The following is a 13668-nucleotide window of genomic DNA, read 5'->3' as shown; positions in this document are numbered from 1 at the left end:
ATAACAAAATTCATTCCGTGAATGGATGGGAAAAATTAGAGGGAACACTGCCCAGGATCTTGAAGCTGGGTGATGTTGAGTCTCCTCTGGTTCTTTCCTCCCATTAATATTAGCCTTTTGTTTCAGTCATAACTCCAAGAACCTCACAAGAGGAGAGACTTGTTCAGGAGTCAATGACAAATGCACATATGAGGAAGCAAAATCTAGAGGTGAAAACAACTATACATCACAGCCTGTGAAAGAGAACGAATACGAGACAATTGGCACAGTGAAAAACAATGACTATGCGACTCTTGGGAAAGCAACAGCATCTGAATATGAACTGGGGGATGTTCCATAGAAAACCAGCATTTACACATCAGCAACAGCGCAGAAGATAGGGCTGTAGAGCTTGAATGGTCACCATTCATAAAGGGAAGCCCTTCATCCTTTCCACCTTCTTCTCTGATAAAAAATATTAAGCTCATTGCTTTAATTGTTGAAGCGCAATTGCATCAACCTCTGGTTCTTCATGGAATCCAGTCTGCCCTATTGGTGCTTGAGAACTTGCAAGAAACCTTCCTAAAATCAGCTTCCTGGTGTAAACTATCCAGGAATAATACACGGTGAGAAGTTTCTCTCTCTCTCTCTCTCTCCTGGGTTTAACGTTCAGCACAGACAATGGAAGGTCCTTTTAATAACGCAAGGAGAGTTCAGGAAAAAAACTGAAAGCAAGGTCAAAATAAGAACCACACAGCACTGGAGGTACCAGCGGAAAGGAATCAACTCTACATCTATAAATTGCTCTGTAATCTGTAATAGTTTTTGTACCATACCTCTACTGCGAGAGGAAGTCTATATGTATTCTGTAGTAAAGTTTGGCTGCTAGCTAGCTAGCCAATCATATGGTATCTCAAATTGCAACTTGGGACCTATTCTTTCAGTGTCCCTTTCTTTTGTTTCCTGCTAGAATTACATTTTTAACATTTTGGAAAAGATGGAAGATACTTTTTAAAAAGTCTGTGGCTAGGAGTGTTGCATCTCCTGCTGTCACTTTTTTCTGCTCCTTGCTTTGCCCTTAGGCTTTAATATAGGCAACATTGTTTTCCTACCAAAACAGTATTTTTAGCATGGAATCATATGCTGACAACCATCCCTTGCCCCAGCTCTTAAGTGTTATGTTAATAAAAACTTTCCACTCTGTATAAAGCTGATTTCTCATGCACATGCTAACTGCTTTGGTATAGTGTGCGCACAGCATATAGACAGGTCACTTGTCCTCCATAGGTGGGGAATTGAGAAGCCCAGCAGGCAATGGGAGATATCCAGCATCTGCGCTCACCTAAACTGAACAGTTTCACATAGTCCAGTGGTGACTGACTTGACACCAGATACATCATTTTCAAATACAGTAATTGCAGTTCCAACCTGTTTGAACTTGGCTTGTAGCTCTTCTTGTTATCAAAGCCTTGAGTTAAGGGAGGAGACTGTTGTCCCTCGAGGGTGATGTTAGAGGGCTTTCCCTCAACCCTCTCACTTCCCTAGTTCTTCTCACGCAGACAGCAAGCAGCAAAAGACCAGAAGGCCGAAGTGCAAACAATGGGATGTTTACTGAGGTTAGTTTCCAAGCAAACATATTCTGAAGCCCTTCACACCAGTTGGGCTTATCTCTATACAGCTCTGACGCTGCAGAGCATTTACCCCATGTCTCCCTACCCAGCTCTGATGCCGCAGAGCCTTGCCTGTGTCCCTGTTCTCCCCCCACTTAGCAAGCATGATTCCAATTTCCCCTTCCACTTCCTGTTTGACCCCAGTTATATAATCTCATTCTCAGCTATATCTTACCAAACATTTTACTGAAATTTAACTAACCAATCCTAACCTATTGTAACATAATTCTCTAACCAATTATATCTCGCTACCCTAATTAACTTACACCTAGCAAAATTAATTATACAGCAGACAGAAACAATTAGTGAACCAGACAAATTGGTGGAGGCCATACAGATAAAACAATACTGAAATGAGGGTTTCACAATCACAACCATTGATAAGTGATTTCTTGCCAGACAGGATGCTATCTTAAGATCTGTTTCTTTTATCTGGTGGTGATGGGCATTATCAGGACAGAATCATCTTCCTAACAGCCCAAAACCACCTTATTTCAATGTGATTGGTTGGGAATGTGAGGATGTGACCATTCGCTTTGCAGCTTATGGCTGCCCCTGCTGCTTAGCCAAGGGCCTGAGGCTGTGGCTACACTTAGCACTTCAAAGCGCTGCCCTGGTAGCGCTGCCGTGGCAGCGCTTTGAAGCGCTAAGTGTAGTCAAAGCGCCAGCGCTGGGAGAGAGCTCTCCCAGCGCTGTCCGTACTCCACCTCCCTGTGGGGAATAACGTACAGCGCTGGGAGCCGCGCTCCCAGCGCTGGGGTTTTGACCACACTGGCGCTTTGCAGCGCCGCAATTTGCAGTGCTGGAGAGGGTGTGTTTTCACACCCTGCTGCAGCGCTGCAAATTTGTAAGTGTAGCCAAGCCCTTAGCCTAAGGATAAAGCTTCAGACTATCTTAGTGAGAGAAGGCCCATACACAGGCAGACTGTGATTTTAATTTTGTTTTATACCTTTTATAACTAGCTAAGTGATAAAAATACACCTACGTTCTTAAAGTATAGGCCTTTACAAGCAGGCCTGAAAATCTATAGTCTAACACTCCACCTCTTTCTTTTTCTTTTGAGATCCTCCTGCCCAGGTATCCCTGGAAAAGCCTAGGAAATATGGCGACATTTCCAGATAGAGCCAGGCATCAAGGTGGAATGTGTCAATGCTCCATCTGTTCCACTGTCCCTTGTGTAGGACAATGCCCTGCACCTTCTCTTGTACGGGCGTCCTACACCTCTTGCAGTTAGTGTTCCAGACTTCCCATTATAGTGGGCCTGAGAAGATTGAGTCTGGGTTGTCTAGTACACTGGGGAGTGGGGTGGAGGGGCAGGCTTACTACATTATTTGTAGGTTATAATTAGTGGCCATTCTTTAGAGCAGGGGTCCCCAACCCCCAGTCCGCAGACTGGTACCGGTCCGCGGCCTCTTACAAACCGGGCCGCGAACCGACCCAGTGGAGCTTCCGCAGGCGTGCCTATGGGAGGTCTACCCGAGCCGCGGGACGAGTGCGCCCTCCGCAGTCGTGCCTGCGGGAGGTCCGCTGCTCCCGGGGCTCCGGTGGACCTCCCGCAGGCATGACTGCGGACGGTTTGCTGGTTGCGCGGCTCAGCTGAACCTCCCGCAAGCACGCCTGCGGAAGCTCCACTGGAGCGGTGGACCTCCCGCAGGCATGACTGCGGAGGGAGCGCTCGTCCCGCGGCTCGGGTAGACCTCCCGCAGGCACGCCTGCGGAAGCTCCACTGGGTCGGTTCGCGGCCCAGTCCCTGGTCCTAAAAAGGTTGGGGACCGCTGCTTTAGAGGGTTGTGTCCCTCTTGACTGTTTCCATATACAATGTAACGCAAGTATACTTAACAATACTATGATATAATCCAGAGCGCCACCAAGACTCCTGACCACTGCAATATAGTCCAACATCCTGGCCACCACCAAAAACACTGCTTCTCCTTCTTTGACCCAGTTAATTTTTTTTAACACCAATTTGGAGAATATATTTTAAATGTGTCCAGTTGTTGGCAGTTGCAGTGAGCTGCTCCTGCAGTCTTCGCATGCTTTTGTCCATAATATGAGTCCACTGGATATTCTCAGAAAAATTGGGTATTGTCCAAACCAGCTCGACCACTTGGTATGGAATTGGGTAGTGTGCACTGGTTCAGTTGTCCACAGCAATGAGTTCCACAGATCCACTTGTGCACTGAAGTCCCAATGGGAACATGTAAATGTGCATAATTATTCCAGATGCTCATGCACTTGTGTCCCCAAGTGTTGTGTACATTCCCAGCAAACACGCCATACCCAATATATAATCACTCCAAATCGCCCCCATTTGCAACAGACCATTAATTCTGCCCCTCCATGGCCATTGAGGAGGGACACATTCAAATATTTTCTCTAGACAAACAATTACTTAACTGGATTATTGTCCATTTTACATCATTCCATCCTCCCCATCTATCTCCCCATGGTTCCCAGCGAGCTCCTCCCTTTCTCATTATTGCCACAGGGCTCATGGGGACCACCTTAGTAGCCATCCAATTCCAAGGTCCCACAGTAACTATTACACAAGTGCTAGCCCCAGAGTTGAGCATTTTGTATCCCCATACTCACCACCCCTCCCAAGTTGGCCTTTTGAAGCCATCCTCCACCCATGTCACGAGCTTTCCTGTCCATTGAGTTAGCCGCAGGTTCACTTTTGCTGTCCTTTTCCATCCCATTGTGATTGCAGACAGCTTTTGTGTCAGTAGCTCATTGATTTGCCACTGCAATTTCACATTTTGGCTTATCAACTACTTAGTTACCCAACGGTCCCCCCAGATTTCATACACCCAACCCTGTGTTTCCTGCTGCCCACAAATCCCTTTTCCAGCGATGATTCCATGCAAGTCCCCGCACCCACCAATTAAATTGTTGCTTCAACCCTTCTATGTATGTACTGCAGTTGGGCTGTACCCGGTCTGCCCACCATTCTCTGGGCTATATCACCCATGTTATGGACTGGAAAGACACACTGAAAAGCACTGGTTGCATCCACTCTCACAGTGGCTCCCATGCATTCGCAAGTATTTCCAGCTCCAGGCTGCAGCCGGCTTTGATCAGGATTCTTCCAGCTTGGTATCCATATTACCTGTAGGGTTACATTCTGTAAAGTGGTTAAATTGTCATACCCAGCATCCCAGGGAGACTGTATGCCCAATGTGATGTGTACATAATAACTGCACGTCCAGGGATTTTCCCCTGTGGAGGTACCATTATGATTACACATGGTAACCTCACACCCCAACTGTGGGACCCCATAACCCAAGCACCCCAGAAGACGAGAGGGTTATATGTTTTTTGGGCCCTCTGTGACAAACCACATTTTCAGATGACTGTGTTTCATGACATATCCTAAGAAATACCATGCAACATTTCCTGATAAATTTGATATTCTCTACTGGGTTAGGACCCCTCCCCCTTCCAATCAGTATACCACATACCAACACTGCCAAATTCCCATGGGAGGGATCAGTGGTACAATTTTCTACAGATATATCTTCCTTATTACCACAACTTGGGGGTGTAGCAGTCCACGTGTTCCCTCCTTTTGCCACTTCACATGGTGGGATCTGGGCAGGGTTTACAATAGTGACAACTGTGATTAGCAACAATGATTGTTCCATTCCAGGCCGCGGAATCCTTGGGTTTCCCTTTGTAGGTCCACCTGTAAGATGCATGTAACAATTTATATGTCCTCCTTCTTAACCCCCATTTTGTGCCTTTTTATTTGCGCTTGATTTCCCAGTTTGGATAGACCGTGCTTCCCAGGCAGGTCCCACCATGCATTGACCTTTGCTGCTATATGTGTTAGCCCTTCTTGTACAATATCCACCAAAATAACGGTAAGAAGACAAACACACAACACCATCTTTGTCACGACAGTAGACCCATGGTTACTCTTCTGCTGGCACCAGCTTACTTGTAGAGTGTCCGAAAAACAAGAGACACATTTTCCAGCCCCTTGGGTGGGGACAGATTATTGCCTAAAAATAACCCTTCTAAATCTTGCTGAGTGTAGGGAAAAGAGCAGCATTACCTCCATCCTTTCCTTGTTTTGTTCTATAGGCAGGCTTGTGAATTATCCCACTGTTCATTCATGAAATTCATGAGGCGGTGTACCTCAGTTTCCCCTCTTGTACAACAGACCACGTTTGTAATGGTTTTTCTGCTGTGCCTAGCTTTAAGTTTATTCACAGGTAGCAGGTGAGAAGCATTATTGCCATATGAACTAACAATAACATTAGCGTCAAATCTATTACCAATAGGTGTTTATAAGTATCTTGTTATACCAGGCCTTTTATTTAGACAAATTGTCTTTGAGGCCAGTGTGTTCATTACCCTCTTGAAATCTTTGCATAGGCTTGGGGGTTTGGTGAATTACAAGGTCAGGGTGTTGTGTATGTAAGCGGACTCCTTTTGTATCTGTCTTCAGATTTTAGCACTGTGCAGACACAACAAAGGAATACTTAGCGTTAACCTGTCCCCTCTTATTTTCAGGCTTGACTTGTTTTCCTACCTCCCTTTCCTGGAGGGCCATAATCTGAGTCTTCTTGCTGACCAGGTATATTTATTATCAGTGGCGGATTAACAAATTTGGCACCCCTAGGCCATCAAAAAGTTGCCGCTCCCTCCCGCCAGCTCACCTTTGCTCCCCCATGGTAAGCCTAGGAGGGAGGGGGGAGAAGGGGAGTTGTGGCACGCTCGGGGGATGGCAGCGGTGGAGTGGAGGTGAGCTGGGGCAGGGAGCGGTTCCCTGCTTTCCCCCCCCCCCCCAGTCACTCCCCACGCCCGCTGGCCCCAGCTCACCTTTGCTCCGTCTCCTCCGATCACACCACTACTCGCTTCTCCCTCCCTCCCTCCTAGCGCTTTTGCGCGGCAAGCCTGGGAGGGAGTGGGGAGAAGGGGAGTTGCCGTGCGCTCGGGGAATGGCAGCGGTGAAGCGGAGGTGAGCTGGGGCAGGGAGCGGTTCCCAGCCCCCATGGGCTACTCCCCGTGCCCACGGGCCCCAGCTCACCTCTGCTCTGCCTCCTCCAAGCATGCCGCTACTCGCTTCCCGCTCCCTCCCAGCGCTTTCGGAGGGAAGCACGGCGCGCCTGGGGGAGGAGGCAGGCCGGGGATTTGGGGAAGGGGTGGAGCTGGGGAGGGGTCATGAGCAAATTTGCTGCCCTAGGCCTAGACCTTGTTGGCCTAGGCAATAATACGCCACTGTTTATTATTTGCCGCTCCTTTGTGCTGCCATTTATGGGCAGTTCTCTCCTTCCCCTATCAGCTAGGTAATTTGCATCCACACACAGGCTTTCTGGCTTGCTTTTGGATCCAAAGCTATTAGCAGCTCAGAGACCCTGTCTTAAAAGGGACATAATTAGCTTCCACCAGAGTTCTGATTGCTTTTCACTTTTAACTCCTGCTTCTAAAACACACAGGCACCTGCAAAAGAAAACACAACCTATTGTGGCTCCTTTTGGAGCCCTAATAGGATTTTAATTAAGGAGCATGTTTTGTTTGCATTTCTTTTACCCCTTCTACAATATACACTGCACCTGTTCTGGGAAAATGCACACCCCCGCCACAGTTCAACTCTACAACATTGTATTAGCCACATCAACTTTCACACAAGATGTAACTGCCTCCCCCATGCCCACAGAGTTCTCATGCACCCCCACCAAAGCGACAGTCCGATCACCCAGAGTCACCCCAAGGCTGTGTTCCCAACATTGCTCCCCTATTCCTTATTTTTCCTGTGCACACACACAAAAGATCCAGAATGTCTCCCTCAGCCCGTGGCCACGGCCGTCTCCCACAACAGCCACAACTTTGGTCTTTATTTAAAAACATATTAAACATTGAGGTACCTTAAGGGCTGAATGCTAAATACCAAAGCCAAACAACACTAGTTACCTGTGTCTAGCAAAAACTGTCAGTTTTGCAACTTTGAATGAAAGATTCAAATGGATTTAGTGCCATTGTTTTTTCTTTATTTAAAAAAACAAAAACAATTCATCTTAAACCTACAGACAGGATTTTACAAACCATGAGTGTTCGTTTAGGTCCTTAAAACCTCACATAATTACACACAAAGATTCACACACAAAAATTCTCTTTTACCCAACACCCCTTGCACTGCTTTTATTATTTTTTACACAACTGTACCCAGATTACATTCCCATCTTATACATTGGAGACAGTCAATTTTTAATGGAAACCCCTTACATTCCTTTAGTGATTTTGATTAACTCGTCCAATAGTCAAATAATATAGATCAGAGTATCTGGCTGCCTGCAGCAGTCCTTTACAGACCATTTCTGTGGGAAAAGGGCCCATTTCCCCCACAATAGCGATAAAGGCTCCTGGGGACAAAAACGTATTGGTGGTCAGGGCCATCCTTAGGATTTATCGAGCTCTATGCAGTATTATTAAACTGGTGCCCCTATGCCCGAAGGCAGCCCGGGCTCGCAGCCTGGGGGGAGGGACGAGGCACTAAGGATACCGAGCTGCCCAGCCTGCCTCGTGGCGGTGGAGAGTCACAGTTCCCTGCAGAGAGCCCCGAACCCTCTCCCTCATGCAGGATGCACGGTGCCGATGCATTCGGCTCTGTGAATACGGCCTCTGTCTAAGGAGACTGCAATGCATGCTGGGTATGCAGGAGCCGAGCCGCTCTTACCTGCTGTCATGGGCAGTGAAGCTGCCGCTTGGGAAGGCTAGCTCCCCAGCCCACCTCTTCTGCATGTGGCCCCACCCATACTCCACTCCTGCTCCGCCCCAAGCCCTGCCCTCCCCCCACTGTCTTCCTCCTCGCTTCCCTCCCTCTCCCTGCTCAACCTCTTCCAGCCAAATCCCTGAACCCAAATAAAGCAAATGATATTAAAGAAATTGCAGAAGAGCATGTTTTCCACTGCATGACAGTTGGTGAAGATTGGACATGCAGAAGATACCTAATTAAAAGCACTAAATTTGGGAATAAAAGCTGTCAGTCACAGGTTTTTTGATATGCCCTGAAGTTTGTCAGAGATTTATTTGCAAAAACGTCATAGTAAGGGCGAGTCAGCTGTCCCGCTGAATACATTTAATATTATGGAATACATGATGCAGCTCTTCTGTTTTACATTTTCTTAATCAGTAATTCTAAGCTGATTTTGTATTTTAAATGTACTCTTAAGCCTGCATAAAGTAATCTTTCCAGATAACTACTACATACTTAACTCACTGAAACAAAGACATTATTTTAAATTAATCAGTCACAGAGATTTAGTGTCTTCATAACAATATTCATTGCTTTTAGAAAAAGGGAACACTAATTTACTTTGTGTGATCTCCATAACAGACATGTTTGTGAAATTTCACCAACTTTAAAAAATGTTTCCAAAGATTTTATGCATAACAAAGGATTTTATATCTTACTAAGGTACTGATTTTGCTGGAGGGTTCTCTTAAAACTAGTTCATCAAATAGTCAGAAGTAAAGAAACAGAAACTCGTTTGTCCAGCTATCTGGAGGAAAGGGGTATTGTGTCTTTAAGGGCTCTCTTCAATGGGGTCGGGGGGCAATAGGGCGGTGAAGGGAGAAAGGGATGGACAGAAAGGACAAGAAGATTTTGGAAGCAAGTTTTTTTTACTCTAGTAATTAAAATGTGTATTTTAGATAAGGGTGGTCTGTTGAAGGATTTATTTAAAAAACTACATGTCTGAAGATCCAAGCATTTAAGGCTAAAGATGAATATTCAGATTATGCATCTAAAAATCTATGCAAGGATTTTTTAGAGACATGATTTTATCATCTTCACCAACTAACTAATGAAATATCTTTAAAGCAAATTTTAAACTAAGGTCCTGTGTAGACGTGCATTACTGTAATACCGTAATTACTCAGAATATGTTCAACTATTTATGTCAGAAACTGACAGTATATACCTTGGGGTTGGCCAATGTCTGTTAAATGGCTTCATTACCACTTGAATGGCTCTTTAACGGTTTTGATGTTGTGCTAATAGGTCTGGCAGGCTGGAAGGCTTTTTCACTTTTAAGTTACTAGATCGGGGTAGGCAACCTATGGCACAGGTGCCGAAGGCAGCACGCGAGCTGATTTTCTCATACGGCCCGGGTCCATGCCACCGGTCCAGGGGGCTCTGCATTTGAATTTAATTTTAAATGAAGCTTCTTAAGCATTTTAAAAACCTTATTTACTTTACATACAACAATAGTTTAGTTATATATTATAGACTTCTAGAAATAGACCGTCTAAAAATGTTAAAATGTATTACTGGCACACGAAACCTTAAATTAGGGTGACTAAACGAAGACTCTGCACAGCACTTCTGAAAGGTTGCTGACTCCTGTACTAGATCCCCTCTGGAGGAAGACTCACCAGGCTGCAGCAGCCAGTTGTGGGAGCCTGTAGGAAGGGTCAGAACAGTGATAGGAAGAGGTGGAAGGTGGACACTAAGACCTAGAGTTGCCCCAAATTTTTGGGTGCCCTATGCCTAAGGACGGGCCCTGGTGGTGGTGGTAGCCACTTGATCCTCTTTGTGTCATTTGTTTAACTACCACGGTTCAAACCAATGTGACTGTACTGAGTTGAACAAATAATTACATTTACATAACCGGGTTTTATCATCAAACCAGAAGCTTCCTTCTTATAACACCACAACTGTTACTCTGTAACATCTTCACAACCGTTACCTTTTAACATTTCCACAACTCCCAACCATTTACTTCCCTCCAAATTCCCCCCACATTCTGTAGTATTAATTTCTGCAAACAACTGCCTTTTACCCTGTGCTGTCTTTGCCTCGGGACTGTTCAAAAAAGCAGTAAAAAACTTTTATCTCCGTGGTCACCCCTGGATCTTTTACTCTAAAAATTTTAGCAGAATCCAGCAGATTTCCAAAAACAAACAAACATTTCACATGAATATCTAAAGTACCTTCCATTAAAACTTCGGAAAAACCAAAAGTGTGAGAGAGGGGAGTGGGGTGGAAAGCAACCAATTAACCCTGTGAAGTTATTAAAAAGAAGAAGAGAAGGATATAGTTAGCTCTGAGCAAGGGTGGGGCTCCCTAAGTTTAAACAGTTGGGAACCCTTACCCCCAGGTTTTTATCCTGGCTCTGGGAGAAGAGTGTTACCCACTCCTGCAAAACCTGCTGTTTTTCACTTTGAAACTTTTTTTTTTCCACTCCCCTAGGACCAAGTCCCAGCTCCTGTCTCTTAAGGTGGTCTGTCAACTCTGCTTTTGACGCCAAACCCTGTTGTGTCAAATCATCTTTAACCACCCCTAACACTAATTTACAATTCTCCAGTAGCCTTCGCTGGAGTAGCACCAAACTTGAAAGATTACTGGCAGCTTCCCATAATGCTGCCTTTACTTCAAACCTCTTTCAAGTGGACTTAAGTGCCTCCTTTCCCTGGAAGGCATCCTGTCCCCGTGGGCATGGACCTCCTTCCACTACCCATTTATCCAGGAGGGTGGGCTCCTCAGCCAGCCCCTATCCCTCTGGGTCCCCTAACACTGCTTCCATTTCCTTATTAATCTCATCCCAGGTTGATCCCCATGCCTGGAATGGGCCCTGATTCTTCCATATCCACTTATCCAAAAAGACGATTACCCCAGTTTGCAAGGACCCGCAACTACCATCATGAGAGCCTGCCATAACCCCCTCCATGCAGCTGCGGGGACTGTTGGGGAGGGAGACTTACCTGGCTGCCACTCACCTGTCCGATGTGATGTAGCCAAGTCACAACACCAGGATGTTAGTGCAGGGATGGGCAAACTTTTTGGCCCAAGGTCCACATCTGGGTATGAAAATTGCATGGCAGGCCATGAACGCTCATGAAATTGGGGGTTGGGGCATTGGAGGGGATGAGGGCTCCGGCTAGGAGTGTGGGCTCTGGGGTGGGGACAGAAATGGGGAGTTCAGGGTGCGGGAAGGAGCTCCAGGCTGGGGCAGAGGGTTGGGGTCCAGGGGGGAGAGGGCTCTGGCTGGGGGTGCAAGCTCTGGGGTGGGGCTGGGGATGAGGGGCTGGGGATGAGGGGCTGGGGATGCAGGAGGGTGCTCTGGGCTGGGACTGAGGGCAGGAGGGGGATCAGGGCTAGGGCAGGGGGTTGGAGCATGGGAGGAGGTTAGGGGTGCAGGCTCCGGGTGGTGATTACCTCAAGAAGTTCCACCTCCAGCTCCTTTGTGGAGGCACGGCCAGGCGGCTTGGCGTGCTTCCCTGGCCACAGGTGCTGCCCCTGCAGCTCCCATTGGCCCAAGTTCCTAGCCAATGGGAGCTGCAGGGGTGGGGCTTGAGGTGGGGGCAGCATGCGGAGCTTCCTGGCTGCCTCTACACATTCCTATGGAGGGGAAACTTCTTGAGGTAACTGCCACCCAAAGCCTGCACCCCCTCCCATGCTCCAAGCCCCTGCCCCAGCCCAGATCCCCCTCCTGCCCTATGAAGAGAGGACATGCTTCTGTTTCTGGGAGTTGTGCAGAGCCATGGCACATGTGGAGCGGAGCAAGCTCCTGGTCCCTCTTCCCAGCTGGAGCAGGGCAAGACTCGGACCCCGCTCCCTGATGGAAGCTCAACAGCCGGATTAAAACCTCTGAAGGGCCAAAGGTGGCCCCCGGGCCGTAGTTTGCTCACCCCTGTGTTAGAGGGATTTCCATCAACGCTCTCACTTCCCTGGGTCTTCTCGCTCAGACAGCAATCAGCAAAAGACCAGAAGTCTGAAGTGCAAACAATGTGATGTTCATTGGGGTTCGTTTCCAAGCGAGCATATTCTGAAGGCCTTCACACCAGTCGAGCTTATCGCTATACGCCGATAGAGTCTGTTCCCCAGTGTTCCATTCCCAGCTCTGACGCCACAGAGTGTTTATCCCGTGTCCCCCGACCCAGCTCTGATGCCACAGAGCCTTGCCTGTGTCTGTTCCCCATTCCCTATTCCCGTTTCCCCCTCCCCACTTAGCAAGCATGATTCCAATTTCCGCTTCCACTTCCTGTTTGACCCCAGTTTATATAGTAATATTCTCAGCTATACCTTAACCAATCATTTTACTGAAATTTAACTAACCAATCCTAACCTATTGTAACATAATTCTCTAACCAATTATATCCCACTACCCTAATTAACTTACACCTAGCAAAATTAATTATACAGCAGACAGAAACAATTAGAGAACCGGACAGATTCACAATAGAAAAGTGGGGGCCATAAAGATAAGATAACAATACTGAAATGAGGGTTTCACAACCACAACCATCGATAAGGGCACCCTCTCTGGCAAGAAATCAGTCTTAAGCTCTGTTTCTCTGTCTGGTGGTGATGGGCATTATCAGGACAGGATCATCTTCCTAACAGCCCAATACCACCTTATTTCAATGTGATTGGTTTGGAATGTGAGGATGTAACCGCTGTCCGTGTTGCTTAGCCAAAGGACAAGGCTTCAGACTATCCTAGTGAGAGAAGGCCCATACACAGGCGGACGGTGATTTTGGTTCTTTGTTTTATACCTCTATAAGTAGCTAAGTGATAAAAATGCACCTACGTTCTTAAAGTATAGGCCTTTACAAGCAGGCCTGAGTATCTGTATTCTAACAGGTGAGTACCTACCAAATGCTAATTAATCCAGTACTTTTGTAACTGTCCTTTCCCTGCGAGATCTTTTACACTTGTATCTCTCTAATTGCTACTTGTTGGATATGCAGTGCCCTTGGCTGATTTTTAGGAGTCGCTGAATGGGGTCAATTTCTTGGTTTTGAAAAAACTTGGGTTTGTTTGTTTCAGTTTGGTTTGTAATTTTTCACATATCTTTGCTCTATCTGGATTTTGCTGGGAGCAGCAATGCAGTGCAGACCCAGCTGTTCTAATACAATTTCAAACCAATCGCATATGTCAGGAAATGTGGTGGTTCTTGTATCATTTCCAGTCTGAACAGGTTTAATTTCAATATCTGCACTTCCAGCTACTGATCTCTTTTGAAGCATGAATGTATCTGGCTGCAGCAGCAGGGTTAAGCATTGTTCA

The 13668-nt window shown here is 46.6% G+C and overlaps 1 protein-coding gene across 4 annotated transcripts in view; it reads left to right on the top strand.

Moving 5' to 3' along the window:
- The window catches only part of VSIG4 (V-set and immunoglobulin domain containing 4), a 59171-nt gene that overhangs the window by 10842 nt on the left and 34661 nt on the right, over positions 1-13668 (top strand). The window contains exon 1 of one of the 4 annotated variants that reach the window (XM_045030141.1): positions 13090-13242. The exons of 1 other annotated variant lie outside the window; for it this stretch is intronic. The gene's annotated coding sequence lies outside the window, so the exon portion shown is untranslated. Of the gene's footprint in view, positions 1-13089; positions 13243-13668 lie in introns of those variants that run through there. 2 more of the 4 variants (XM_045030143.1, XM_045030149.1) reach the window with 2 other exon arrangements.

Source organism: Mauremys mutica, chromosome 9 (genome assembly GCF_020497125.1).
Source record: "Mauremys mutica isolate MM-2020 ecotype Southern chromosome 9, ASM2049712v1, whole genome shotgun sequence".
NCBI lineage: Eukaryota > Metazoa > Chordata > Testudines > Geoemydidae > Mauremys > Mauremys mutica.
Note: the sequence above shows the minus strand (reverse complement) of the source record. Positions and strands in the feature narration are given on the sequence as shown.